The sequence below is a fragment of the Taudactylus pleione genome, unplaced genomic scaffold (assembly GCF_031769625.1).
Source record: "Taudactylus pleione unplaced genomic scaffold, aTauple2 ptg000201l, whole genome shotgun sequence".
NCBI lineage: Eukaryota > Metazoa > Chordata > Amphibia > Anura > Myobatrachidae > Taudactylus > Taudactylus pleione.
In genome coordinates this window covers 46258645-46271033 of record NW_028284603.1, presented here as the reverse complement: position 1 = coordinate 46271033, position 12389 = coordinate 46258645, and the positions used below count along the sequence as shown (strand labels likewise).

Here is a 12389-nt window from a genome sequence, read left to right as displayed (position 1 = left end):
CACTAGGTCTGACCTTGCTCAGTAATTGCTAACCTCATTGCACGAAGTGAGTAGACAAACTGCTTATGGCATCGCAATGGCTAATTTAGGTCAGTTAGATCAGTCCACTTCTCCCATGTAGAATCCAATGGGTGTACCTTAAAAATAGATGTGATACTCACCACCAACCTCGCGCTGCTCACCGTAGAATCCAGGGGTCTGGGGAAGATAACAAACCGAGTAACAGAACACATATGGACAAGTATTTATATGTTATGTACAATAGCCTTCCCTCAAAATGGCGCGAAATCACATCTAAATAATAAATTGAATCAGTCTTTACATCTAAGTAACTGAATGAAGTCTCTTCAATCTCTTTTATGGGTATGTTTCTTCTTCATATAAATTGTAATACTCCAGTCAAATAGATAAAATATCAGTCCCCAAATCGTGGTCATCAGACACTCAGATAAAAATTAACAAAATACATAGTGCAATATTGCCAAAAAATATGGATACTTTTATTCTGACATCGCACTCACATCTTAATAGAACTTTAAAAACATATCACCACAGTGGTATACATATAGGTATCTAGTCGCTCCTTTCATCCGTATGTTACCAATAGGGATGTGCGCCGGACCATTTTTGCTGGATTCGTCGTCCGGCTTTAGATTTGTATTTGAATTTGCCAAACTGCCATGACTGGCTTTGGATTTGGATTTTAGACCAAAATTTACCCAAAAAAGCTAAAATCACATAAATTGGGCCTTTTTTTTGTTCTTAGAGTATTATTAACCTCAATAACATTAATTTCCAGTAATTTACAGTCAATTTAGAGCACCTCACAACTTATAATATTGTTTTCACCATTATTGGCCAAAGGTTGCAGTGAGATGACTGGTTACTAAGCGACAGATCAGCGGCGCAGCGGCACAGACACCACAGTTTAAAGCACATCTATGAAACATTGCCATACAGCAGTGGCAGAAATGAAAGGTAGTGCAAGATGTAATTGTCCTTGGCACACAGAGGGCTTCTGTGTGCCAATTGTCCTTGGCACACAGAAGGAGTTACGGTGCTTGTATACATAGAGGGCTAAGGCCCATGGAGTCACAATGCTTGTATACAGAGGGCTAAGGCCTAAGCAGTCATGTCGCTTGTATACATATAGGGCTAAGGCCCATGGAGTCACAATGCTTGTATACAGAGGGCTAAGGCCTAAGCAGTCACAGTGCTTGTATACAGAGGCCTAAGGCCTAAGCAGTCATGGTGCTTGTATACATAGAGGGCTAAGGCCCATGGAGTCACAATGATTGTATACAGAGGGCTAAGGCCCAAGCAGTCATGGTGCTTGTATACACAGAGGGCTAAGGCCTACGGAGTCACAGTGCTTGTATACACCTAGGGCTAAGGCCCACGGAGTCATGGTGCTTGTATACACAGAGGGCTTATGCCCAAGAAGTCACAGTGCTTGTATACAGAGGGCTAAGGCCCAAGCAGTCACGGTGCTTGTATACACCTAGGGCTAAGGCAAACAGAGTCACGGTGCTTGTATACACAGAGGGCTAAGGCCTACAGAGTCAGGGTGCTTTTAATTTATACATAGAGGGCTAAGGCCCATTGAGTCTTGGTGCTTGTATACACAGAGTGCTAAGGCCCATGGAGTCATGGTGCTTGTATACACAGAGGGCTTATGCCCAAGAAGTAACAGTGCTTGTATACACAGGGCTAAGGCCCAAGCAGTCACGGTGCTTGTATACACAGAGGGCTAAGGCCCATGGAGTCACAGTGCTTGTATACACAGATGGCTAAGGCCCATGGAGTCACGGTGCTTTTAATTTATACACAGAGTGCTAAGGCCCACGGAGTCATGGTGCTTGTATACACAGAGGGCTTATGCCCAAGAAGTCACAGTGCTTGTATACAGTGAGCTAAGGCCCAAACAGTCATGGTGCTTGTATACACAGGGCTAAGGCTTACGGAGTCACAATGCTTTTAATTTATACACCGAGGGCTAAGGCCCACAGAGTCACGGTGCTTGTTGATGCGTTATTTTTTCCTGTTGCAACACTTTCCAGATGAATGGTGACACTTCCAATCTGTGATAAGTGCAGAGAGAGCACCCACCTTGCTTGCAACCCATCGCATATTATGCAAGTATTGAAACTTTCTAATCTTGCTTTTCACGTTTTCTGTTACCACTTTCAATTCTTGCATTCTGGGCCTGATTCAGTACGGATCGCAGTTGCGATTGCAATAGCGATTACGCACACAGTTTCACTGCGAAGATATGCTAACCCTCTATGATCGATTTGCCGTCTCAGCCCAACATAAGGATGCCACATACCTTACACACATCCGTATTACTAAGAAAGCTTGCAAAACCATCTGTAACATCGAGTACAATCGGAGCCTCACGCACACTTGCACAAGGTCTGACCTTACTCAGTAATTGCTAACCTCGTTGCACGGAGTGAGTACACAACCTGCTTATGGCATCGCAATGGCTAATTTATGCACGCCCCTGTAACGGCGTTCAAACGCACTGACACGCCTGCATTTCGCCGATCACTCACCCATCACCACCTTCAAACGATACTTCGTGTCAATCGCTCTGCGATGGGTCTCTGTAGTCACTGTGATCACAGTCCCGATCGCAGGGGAGTACTCGCACACGCGCACTGCAATGCATATGCATGCGCAGAATGCAGCAATCGGCAGTTGCGATCCTTGCTGAATCAGGCCTTCTGTTTGGAGATTGCTGGTAGAATTTAATCAGCATCTTCAGTACCATGTCACGGCCCTGCATGTACTTAACATTTGTGATGAAAGATAAAACACTCAAGTTTAATCTATGTGCATTACTGTACAGTGGATACCAATAACATGATCGAGTCTTTGCTTAATTTTCTATACAAGACCATTTTCTGCACCGATCATGTGCTGCACCAAAAAGGTTTCACATACAGTGTAAATAACTCAATAATAAATCTAGTGGCTGAACTAGCTGCACTCACCGCTAGTGTCCCCCGGGCCCCACAAGTGTAGTGCAGGCCGCAGTCAGGGGGTCATTCAGACCCGCTCGCGAGTGCAGGGCGCTCGCAATCGGGTCGATGTTACCCCAATGTGCATGCGCACGACGGAGGGAGCTCCGTCGTGCGCATGCGCGAGACCCGGACAGCGACAGCCAAGCTGTCGCTCAGGGTCTCGCACCAAAGGGGGCGTGCTGTCGATGGTGACTGACAGCACGCCCCCTTTGGTGGGCGTGCCAGGGGCGTGGCTGCCCAGACGGAGGCATTCCCATGGGAACGCCTTCCGTCTGGAGCCAGCCCCACTGACATCACTAGTGATGTCAGTGGGAGTGCTTTTGGCTCTGATAGAGCCAAAAGTACTCCTGGGCTTGCGGCAGCGAGACCCTACCACAGGGTCTCATCGCAAGCCCGATGGTCGCGATGGTCTTGACCATCGCGACCATCTTTTTGGGCGCTCGCATAAGCTGTGGGTGGCCACCCACAGCTATGAGAGCGGCCAGGAGGCCGCTCCATTTTTAGGTAGGAGAGCCCTGATTCAGAGCGAGCGCTCTGGTCAGAGCGTCCGGCTCTGAATCAGGCCCTGAGAGCGGTCAGCACTACACAGCAACAAACACACAGCCGCCAGCTGTGCCTGTGTGTTTGTTATAGCAGCCAATGAGAGTCAGACAGACTCTCATTGGCTGCTGCATCCATGGAGGGAGCCGGCTGGAGCTCACTCATGAGCTCTGCCTTCCAGCTTCCACCTCAGCGGGTGATGGGAGAGACATCATGATGTCTCTCCCATAGTGCAAAAGAGCAGGCCGGGAGGAGCGAACAGCGCCGTTCGTGGCAGGCAGGAGTGGGGATTCAGATAAGTTGTGTTTTTTTTTTTGTGTGTGTGTGTGTGTGTAAGGGGGCACAGGAACTGGCACAGCATAGGGAGGGCACTGTATGGGGGGGTGGCCGCTACTAGGGGTACTGTATAGGGGGGCTGCTACTGGGGGCACTGTATGGGGGGGTGGCCACTACTGGGGGCACTGTATAGAAGGGACTACTACTGGGGGCACTGCATAGGGAGGACTACTACTGGGGGCAATGCATAGGGGGGATTACTACTGGGAGCAATGCATAGAGGGGATTACTACTGGGGGCAATGCATAGGGGGACTACTACTGGGGGAAATGCATAGGGGGTACTACTGGGGGTGATGCATAGGGGGTACTACTACTGGGGGCACTGCATAGGGGGGACTACTACTGCGGACAATGCATAGGTGGGATTACTACTGGGGGCAATGCATGGTGGGGACTACTACTGGGGGTACTGCATAAGGGGGACTACTACTGGGGGGCACTGCATAGGGGGGCTACTACTGGGGGCCATGCATAAGGGGGACTACTACTGGGGGCACTGCATAGGGGGACCACTACTGGGGGCACTGCATAGAGGGGCCACTACTGGGGGTACTGCATAGGGGAACCACTACTGGGGGCACTGTATATGGGGCACTACTGGGGGTAATGCATATGGGGACCACTACTGGGGGCACTGCATAGGGGAGCCCAAAGCATATTCTTGCACCTGGGCCCACTACTCTCTAGTTCCGCCACTGAGTAAATCTAATGACCTCTTGTAACATTTGCAGTGGACAAGATAATTTTTTTTAACATCTGTTATCATTGTCATATTTATTTGTCATTTCAACAGCAATTTACTTGTTAACTTCAGAAAACCTTAAATGTCCAAAAAGGGCTTGATATTTTCGCAATATAGTAGGCCACGTTAAAAAGAACTTTCAAATGGTTAAACATCTTTTCATCCATTTGCTTTATGCACGCAGCCCAGGGGTAGCTTCTGGAGTAAGTTGTGCATCTCCAGCTTTCACACACTTATGATGCTGAAATGATTTTTGATGCTTTTGAAAGCTGTCCATCTGGAATGGCCCTGTATAACCTGGCACTATCTTTGAATTTCCTTCTGCCAATTCAGGAAATGAGCAACATACAGATGTGTCCTCACACACCTGGGGGTAAAGTTACTAAGAATCAAGTCTGATCGAGGTTTTTAAACTCGATTTGCATCGCCAAAACTCAGGTGATTTTCTTGTTTTTAAACTCGCAAATTTACTAAGAAGTGAGTTTAGCTGAAAGTGAGTTTGCCGACGGTGAAGCAGATCGAGATTTATCCCGCGAGGAGCAAGTTTAGATGAGATTACTCACCCGAGATTGCAGTGTTTTCTCTCTGCAAAACTCTCCCAAACAAGCAACCTGCACATATCAGTGAGATATGTGAAGGCTGATTGTATATTGTACCTGTAAAAAATGTCGTAGGGTCCCTCCCCAAAAGCATAACCAGCCCCGGACTTGTCAGCCAGTCCTGGGTTCCCCCGTAATTAAGGAACCAGCACCTGGTTGCAGGGCCAGGGCTGGTTTTAAATATAGGGGTAAAAAAAATGCGTGGAGGTCTCCCTATATTTAAAACCAGCACCAGACCCAAACTGACCGGGGTGTAATGCAACAGCCAGGAGACCCTATCACCAGAGCTCCATGGCCAAAGCATTAACACCCCAAGCCAGTCAGCCCAAGCTGGGGATCTCAGGGGAGGTGGGGACCCCTCTCCTGAAACCCCAGGCTTGGGCTGAAGCCCGAGGCTCATCCCTGCACCCCTGGGCTGTGGGTACAGGGATAATAATGTGTTAAATAGTTATAAACTATTGTATTTTACAGTGGAACTACAGGTGTCAGCATGTTTGCCCTTTGGCACTTGTGGAACTACAAGTGCCAACAGGTGGCCGGCACCCATATCCCCACTGTAAATTAATAGTTAAAAAAAGACAGAACAAAGACACCGTAAATAGTACAGCTTTATTACATACCTACCTACCTCACTGACACATACTTACCTGAGCCAGTTGGTCGGTCCACTTCTCCCATGTAGAATCCAATGGGTGTACCTGAAAAAAAGATCTGATACTCACCTCCATCCTCGCGCTGCTTTTCCGTAGCATCCAGGGGTCTTGGCAACATAACAAACCGAGTAACCGAACCCATACAGACAAGTATTGCTATTTTAGCTTTCCCTCAAAATGGCACAAAATCACATCTAAATAATAAATTGAATCAGTCCTTACATCTAAGTAACTGAATGAAGTCTCTTCAATCTCTTATGCGTGTGTTTCTTCTTCATTTAAATTGAAATATTCCAGTCAAATAGATAAAATTTCACTACCCAAATCATGGTCCTCAGACACTCAGATAAAAAGGAACAAAATACATAGTGCAATATTGCCAAAAAATAGGGATACATTTATTCTGACATCGCACTCACATCTTAATAGAACTTTAAAAACATATCACCAAAAGGATGTCCATATAGCTATCTAGTCGCTCCTTTCATCCGTATGTTACCATTCCAGACTGAATCAGGTTGAGGCTCAAGGTCCCGGGAACCTCTCTCCTACTTAAGGTAGCAATACAAGATGGCAGCAGCGGTACCCAAAAAAACATACAAGCATCAGATCGTCACCAGTTTAAAGTTTTCAGACTTCACGTTCTTCTTCAGAAGCTTCAGGATAAACTCAGAAGAAGGACATTGATGGGGGCAATTCACACTCTTTTGATTTCAGGAGTTGTGATCCCAGTCCCAGTACATCATCAGGGACTAGGATTCTATTCAAAAATTTCCCTTGTAAAGAAACCAGATGGTTCTTTTCACTCCATCTTGAATTTAAAAAAGCTTAACCCACACTTAAAAGTGCGAAAGTTCAAGATGGAGTCTTTGCAATCCGCAATTGCTTCTATGGAAGAGGGGGAATTCCTTGTGTATCTTGATATGAAGGATGCCTATCTGCACACAAACTTCTTCATTTTGCAGTAGGTTTCCTTCATTTTTAGTTTCAGGCCCTGCCCTTTGGGATTTCTACCATGCCTAGGGTATTTACCATAATCATGGCACCTATGGTGTTTATACTGCATCGTCAAGGAATTGTTGTAATTTCCTACCTAGACGACCTGTTGATCAAAATACCATCATCAGATCTACTCAGCTCTCACTTGCAGTTGGTTATGTCAACACTGGAATTCCACACCTGAATCCTCAACCTGCCCAAGTCCAATCTGGTCCCGGCACGAAGGATTGTGTTTCTGGGCCTTCTCTTCAGCACTTAGATTAGGGAACTGCAGTCCCTTGTACATGTCCTTTTGTGTCTTTATAGGGTGTCCATACTACGCTGCATATCACCATTTTTATCACAAGGGTGAACAACTGGGAACCGCTTTTTAAGTCGACAGAGTTTACCCAGGAGAGTGGTCTCTACATCAGGACACATTTAACCAGATTGTAGAAAAATGGGGTCTGACGTAGAGTAGGCACTACAATGGTTAATTAGCTGACACTCCCCCCTCCCTTATATACCTTCCCCTCCCCCTAGCTCCACAGTTATCTGACTAGCAACGTTTTGATCAAGATATGATGAACAAAATCAATAGGGAAGAAGAAAAAACAACATAGAAATCACAATACACCCCAGGGACTTGATTTTATGGTAAGAAAATCCTCTTTTGTTGCAATTGAAGTGACAAACCGCTTCACAAGACTGCACTGATTAATTTGATATGTGACACTTCTGTGTGCGACTGTGTCTGAACCTGAAAACAAGATAAAATTACTTTTACATTACAAATCACAGCAGCACATGGACAAGGTTGTTTAAAGTTTGTAGTTGTTTAAAGTTTGTAGGTTTATTATTTGCTAATACAATTAGCCTCATCACTGCCAATGTGGTTCTAAAGATTAGCCCCCTTGGCCAAAGAGTGCCTGTCTTTATGTATTAAAATTAGCAGATTATAAAACAGAATTGCTCTTGCTGTGATTAATTATGACTCAATAATCACTTTAAATCAAAGTAAAATGGTGGGTAGAGCTCTTCCCTGTTCCCGCCACTACTCCACACTCCCTCCTTTCCACCCACCACTGTTCCTTTTCCTCCCCCCCCGTTATAAAGGACCACAGTGGAATAAATGAAAAAATAATAACATGGTGTTTGGCCTAAAGCAATAGTCCCTCTTACCAGTTGCTTCTTGCTAACCTCTGCAGGCACAAAGGGGAGAGATTTTCTAACTCAAAAGCCAACTGGGTTTTTCAGATGTGCTAAATCGAAGTGTATCATGTGTTCCCACATGGCAAGGAAAACTACAGAAGTTGCTATACCATTGTCTGATGATAGTTCTAAATTGACCTAATTTATGAACTGTGGGCCTGATTCAGACCCGCTCGCGAGCGCATAGTGCTCGTGAGCGGGTCGATGGTGGGGTACTGCGCACACGCAGCGTGCGCCTCACGCATGCGCAAGCCCCGGATGCAAGAGAGAAATTGTCTTGCTCCGGGACTCACTACAAAAGGAGCGGCTGTCGATGTTGATTGACAGCTTGCCCTGTTTTGTAGGTGGGGGGGGGGTTGGCTACACAAACGGAGGCGTTCCCGAAGGAACACCTGCCGTTTGTGGGAGGCACCACTGACATCACTGACATGTCAGTGGAGAGCTTCCTGCTCCGTTAGAGCAGGAAGTCCTCTCTGGGGCTTGGGACGGATGAGACCCTACCTCAAGGGTCTCGTCGCAAGCCCCGATGGTCGCGATGGTCACGACCATAGCAACCATCACCTGGCTGCCCGTAAAAGCTGTGGGTGGTCACCCACAGCTTAGAGAGCGGCCAGGAGGCCGCAACAAAAAAAAAAACGCCCTGATTGAGAGCGAGCGCTCTTAAAGATCATCTGGCTCTGAATCAGGCCCTGTGATTCTAACTTTATGATATATTTCCTTGTTTGTGAATTTGGGTTGTGTAGGACATACCACTGGATCCTTACAGGTACGTTTTATGGAAAATCGAAGAGCACACTACATATTGTTCAAACTGCATTTTAATATTAAACACAAGAGCAATCCATCTGGTCTTTTGATTATTGGTCTTAAATCAATTCCTCCTACTTCTAGAGGAGGTAACCAATTTAACAAACTGTGTAGTAGGGAAGTTTATTGGATGTTGAATTTTAACTCTAACCCTCCCTTAGGGGTGCCTAACCCTAACCTCGCCCCCAAGTGCCTAACCCTAATCCCCCCTCTAAGTGCCTAAACCTAACACCCCCCTTCCCCGCTGCCTAAACCAAAGTCCCCTGGGGGGGTGCCTAACCCTAACCTCCCCCCGTGGGTGCCTAACCTTAACCCTCCCTCCCTCTAGCCTAACCCTAACCTCCCGGGGGGTGCCTAACCCTAAGTCCCCCCCCGGGAGCCCTAAACCTAACCCTCCCCACCCCCGTGGCTGTCCGCTCGCGGTGCCCGGCATCCCTTTGATCGGGATGCCAAGCGCCGGTCTCCCGGCGTCGGTGAAATGAACGGCGTCTACATCTACCCTCCCCTTGCCGGAATATGACAGTCGGGAAGCCGGCTGTTGGTATAATGTCAGCTGGCTTCCCGATTGCATCCCAGTATTACCTGTCATTTTTTATTACCGTAGCACTTATTACCGAATTACCGAATCACCTATTATTATTATTATTATTATTAATAATTGTTGATATTTGTGCAAACATTAACTATTAAATGTGGTTTCATAATTCTGCTTTTGATCCGATCATGTGAACGGTACAAACTAAACAAAATAACATAATGCCTTATATAGACTGATCAGTTGACCTATGTTATGTTATAGGGTCACATGACTATTAAGCTCAATACGATAAGAGCGTTTGTTTCACTCCCTCTCTGATTTGTAGATCCTGTAACATGTGACTAGTTTGAATCATGTGATCAGGACATCAGATGAGTAGATTGGAACCTGCAATATGTGGACATGTCTATTGCAGGTCACCGTCAGGTGATCGGGACAGCGGACTGTGAGGCTTTTGTTTGGACATGCCTTTAGATAGCAGGTATTCATTCACATTTATTCATATTTATTTTTGAATGATGCTCCATACCTTCGGGGTACTAATTAAGATTCCCTGATCTACATTTTTAATAGGGATTTGTTGGACGGTTTCAATTATTTATTGATTAATCACAGGTGCCACAGGTTTACTAATTGTGTGAGGGGTATTTAAGTGATTCTTGGAAACCCATATTCTTATGCTCCTGACGAAGCTGGATGATTGCAGCCCAGCAAAACACGTTGAGCCTTCTTCTCTGGACTCCTGCTTTACATTGGGTTGGTTTGCCGATGGCCTTTTTTTCCTTTCCTGAACACGATCAGCAGCGTTTAAAGGACACCTAGTAGACTTTCCTTCAGCCAGTGAGTTTGCACCTTGGATGCTAAAGGAACTGTTTTGGATATATGTTTCCCTGGAATGGCAACATCCTGCTGCTAAAAACTCTTTCCATTTGGATATAAGTGAGAGCGTCCTAAGTACTATACCAACAACACAGGAATATATGGGCTAATTAGCCTTTTATTAATTGTGTATTTTTTAGTCTGTGTTTACTAACCTTTGATATACAATATCTTTTGAATGTCATATTTTAATAAAATGTAAATGTTTTATTTTGAAGCCGTCCATAATAGAATTACTTTACTTATTAGCGCTGGTTTTCATTTTAGTTCATAGTTTATACACATGCTTGTTGATTGTATTCTGTACTGTAATTTGTGGGTTACTGGTAGTAGCTAGAATACATGCATAATGTTAAGTAGATAGGGTAGTACGTACACCTAGTCTGTGAGGTTGTACTGTAATCCAGGGCCAGTTGTTATGATAGGGCCGAGTACTATGTTGTGTAGTTAGGCTATGTGGGTGGCACACCATATCCGGGTAGCCATAGTAGTGTGTGTGTTGGGAAGGGCTGCTTGTGCTTTGTTCCAGATGCAGTGGACATGAATCATGATGACCAGTGAGAGAATGGTGAGTAGTCTCTGTGTCGTGTGCTAAGACAGACGTTTTGTGTACCCACTGTACTGTAGTTGACATATTTCTGACACATGTTGGTGCTAAGATAGACTGAGGGCATTCGCCATAGGTTGGTCAGGATCAGGGCCATAGCTAGGGTGGTGCAGTTGGTGCCTCCACACAGAGCGCAACATTGCTGAGGGCGGAACGCCCTCATCTCATATATAATAGTATTCTCTCACTCTGTATTCTTTAATCCAGTGGCAGGTAGCCGCTGCTGCATGTACGCGGCGCCCAGCACAGAGGAGGGAAACAGCCGCAGCCTCCCCGTCTCCTTCTGACGTCCCATCTCCCGGCAACCTATTGTGATAGGTGAGACGGAGACTTCATGATGTTTCCCTCCCAAGACTCCCAGAGGTCAGTGAGGAGCTGCTGTGTGGTGGGGCTGGCTGGCAAGGAGTGGCGCGGTGCGGCGCTGCCTGTGTGTACCGGCTGTGGCTACAGGACTGAATGACACAGGACTGAGGACCTGCCAGTGCCAGGTGAGGTCTAACTCTGAGTCTCTGACTGGTTCAGACAGAGACTGGGGTGACCAGTATCAAAAGTAGTGGCCAGCCCAGCAGCCTGTCCCAGCCCCCATCCATTACAACTCTCCTGGGCTACTGAATTTATTTAGAGAAATAAAAAAATGTATATACAGTATATAATACATATATATATATATATATATATATATATATATTCTGGTTGTGCGTGATTTTGCAAGTGACTTTTGTTTAATAGGCAGTCGGAGGGGGGGCACCAATGAACTTTCTCGCACAGGGCACCAAAATGTCTAGCTACGGCTCTGGTCAGGGTGTCAGGAGGGTGCTACTGGTAACCATCATTTAAGCTTGCGAGTGCACATAGGTGATCTGTGGGCTAGAGCATAGGATGATGGGATGTAGTTATGAGACCGGCAACTGCAAGGCCGCCAGTCTCAATACCATCATCCAAATCCCGACAAGGGATTTAAGATAGGCATCAAAATACAGACGTCTATCTTAATCCCAATGCCAGAACGCCGAAGGGACGCCAGCCTGAACGAGGTAAGTCCGGGTGCTTTTAGTGTTAGCTGCAGGGGGGACGGTTAGGTTTAGGGAGTGTAGCGGGGTTAGGATTAGGTTTTGGGGGGAGAGGTTAGGTTTAGGCACCCCTAGGGGGGAGGGTGAGGGTTAGGCACAGCTGGGGGGGAGGTTAGGCTTAGGCATCCCCCCCAGGAGGGTTAGGTTTAGTTAGGGTGCGGTAAGGGGGGAGTTAGGGTTAGGTACTAGGAGGGAGGTTAGGGTTAGGCACCACTAGGGGAGGGTTAGGGTCATGGGGGGGAGAAGGGTAGGGATAGGGTACTTACCTGCCCTGTCGGGATCTTCTCCCTTCTGGCTGCCTGCGTTGGGATATGAACCGGTGGCTATTCAGCTGCCGAGACTTCATACCCATTCCGATGATGATGACCCACCTAAATTTGGTGGATTCATTCCTACT

General features: G+C 46.5%; 1 pseudogene; it reads right to left on the bottom strand.

Moving 5' to 3' along the window:
• Window positions 1–12389, bottom strand: part of LOC148518355 (zinc finger protein 862-like) — a 161064-nt pseudogene that overhangs the window by 80824 nt on the left and 67851 nt on the right.